Consider the following 2,881-nt stretch of genomic DNA (forward strand, 5'->3'; position numbering starts at 1 on the left):
TTGTAGCTTTTGGGTCTGAGAAGGTCAGTGAAATCCCCTCAGGATTTATCCTGAGATCCTGTACCTCAGATTGTAGAACCTTTGTCAGTGCTCCACTGTGTCCTTCTGCCTTGATGACTGTCTTGGAACCAGGTGACCATAAACCGAATCCTAAAATGTGAGCCAAGTTAATTCTCTTTTACTAAAAGTGAAGCCAAACAAACCCACCCTTCCTTGTAATACAGGTGTTAGGCATTTTGTCTGCTAGTGGGGCAATAGACTATTGAGAAGTACAAGGTCTCCTTAAGTCACTTAAGTTGCCCAGATTGGGCTCACACTTGTGATCTTCCTGTTTCAGCCTCCCAGAGTACTTGGATTACAGGTGTGAACTTCTAGGTTGCATTTAGCATTTTTAATTTCTGAGTGCCATTTAAGTTTGTCTTTTATCAATTGCTTATATATCTCACTTCCTGGGAAAGGAAACTTCAGAAATAAGTTATTAAGAGGTTATATTATCTTCCATTTGACATGTTGTTTTTCTAATCTTTTCAGATTCCTCGTGCTGAGTTTGGGGGCACATGTCTATAATCTCAGGGTTTGGGGCTGGGGTGGGAGGATAGTCACAAGTTTGAGGCCAGCAGGGGTTACATGGTGAGTTCAAGGCTAGCCTAGACTATAGAGTGAAACTGTTTCAGAAGACAAAACAAAACAAAACAAAATGAAACAAAACAGATTTTTTACAAAAATCTTTTATTTATTTATTTTTTTGGTACAGGGGCTCACTACTCAGCTCAGACTCATAGTGATCCTGCTGTAACCCTAGTGCTGAGATTACAGGTGTGTGCCACTATACCCAGTTTCAGTGGTCAGCACAGCCAAGGCTGAACCCAAGTCCTTGCATTTGCCAGACAGGTGCTTAGACCGCTGAGCTATCACTCCAGCCCCAAAACTTAAATACCTTATATTAGATTTTTGTGCATAACAATTTACCCCAAAATTTGGAGCCTAAAACAACAATTTTTTTACTTCTTATTGTTTTCTGGGTTCAGCTAGGAAATTCAGGTCTGGACTGACCTGGTTTATCTCTGTGGTCAGCTGGCAGAGCTGCCTGGTCCATTACCTCAACAGAACCCAGTCCATTATAGACTGGTTGGTCTAGGAGGCCTAACTGTGTATCCTGTCTTCCTTCCATGTGGCTTTCCAAAATGCCTAGTTGGGAGTATCATAGATTCATGATTCCAAAAAGCTGGAAAACAGGGTGAACCCAGGGTATAAAGAGTTTTAAAGTATTTGTTTCCATTGTTTTTGTAATGACCCATTCATCAAGTCACATAGAACAGTCAAGCCTTGATTAAAAGGATGGAGAGCTGGACATTGTGTGCAGGCCTGAAATCCCAGCTTCTTGGGAGTAGGAGGATCACAAGATTGAGACCAGCCTGGGCAACTTAGTGAGGGCTTATCATTAAATCAAATTTTATAAAAGGGCTGGGGATGTAGCTCAGTGAGGAGACCCTGGGTTTAACCCACAATCCTCTGTGTATAGGGAAACTTCTTGCAAGCAGTTTTCTTCTTGTGTGTAAAGGGGAAACTTCCTGTAAGAGTTTGTTGAAACAAAGCATCTTTCTTTAAGAGGCTGAGGTGGGGCTGGGGATGCACATGACTGTGATTCCAGCACTCAGGAAGCTGAAGCAAGAAGACAGCTATAAGTTTGAGGCCAGCCTGGGTTATGCTGTGAGTTTAAGGTAGGCCTCAACTACATAGCAAGACTGTTTCAAAAAAAGAAATCTTTAAGGAACTCAAACTCTGTTTTTAGGTTGAGAGAACCCCGTTTGCCATGTCAGTCAGCCTGTTTTGTGGCCAAAATTAGAATAAAAATAAAGTTTAAGTAGTCACTTTCTCTGAAGATTCTAGATGGTCACTTAAATTATAAGAAAAGAATAGTGCTCAAGTAACCCGCACACTGATTTCTACAAAATATAATTTTGTTACAAAATATAATTTTTCTCAAGACTTCATTTGACAACATTAGTAGGTTCTGGTAGGTTATGTTTAAGGATAAATTTGCTTAGAAATTATTTCATTTGGATGAATTTAACTTTTTTTCATATTTCTGGAAATATATTCAGAACAAAATTAAATATATAATCTTTTATGGTGCTTGTAAGAAAGACCAATACATTCAGAAAGGCTAATCATTTGAAGACTCATTTTTTTAATTTTATTTTTTGCATGCTGAGTCTAAATGCTAGCCAAGTACTCTACCAGAAAGCTACATCCCCAGTTTGTTTTTTTTTTAATTTTCTTTTATTTGGAGACAGAGTCTCACTAAGTTGCCCAGGCTGATATGAATTTATGATTTTTCTGCCTCAGTAGCCCAACTAGCTGGGATTAGAAGCATGCACCACCATACCTGGCTTCATGAATCTTCTTTCATATTCTCTATTAGCATTTTGAAAGGTCTCAATGCAAATATAGCTATTCTGTTTAATTTAAGGGGCAGGTCAACTTATTGGAACACAGTAAACTTCACTTTTTAAGTCGAATTTCATGATGATTTTCAGAACATGGCCCGCCCATACTTTTCCAGAAGAACTGTCCCAAGACAAGAAACATTTCTACTAAGATCATTAGGAAGAGAAATTTAGACATTATTCTTTAAGTCCTTACTCATCTAAGGACAGAGATCTCTGCCAACATTTAGTCATCAAAGTTTGGAATACCTAAAAATGAAGAAAAATTATTTTAATGCATTGTTTGGCAACAAGTATTTACTTAAGATATGCCATCTTTTTTATAGGGAAACCAAAGAAAGCTGGAAAGAAGCCAGATCTTGATGAAGCAAAGAACATTTGTTTTTTAAAAACTGTTTCTTCTGGTAGCCAAGCATGATGGTGCATCACTG

The sequence above is a fragment of the Octodon degus genome, unplaced genomic scaffold (assembly GCF_000260255.1).
Source record: "Octodon degus isolate 3935 unplaced genomic scaffold, OctDeg1.0 scaffold00027, whole genome shotgun sequence".
NCBI lineage: Eukaryota > Metazoa > Chordata > Mammalia > Rodentia > Octodontidae > Octodon > Octodon degus.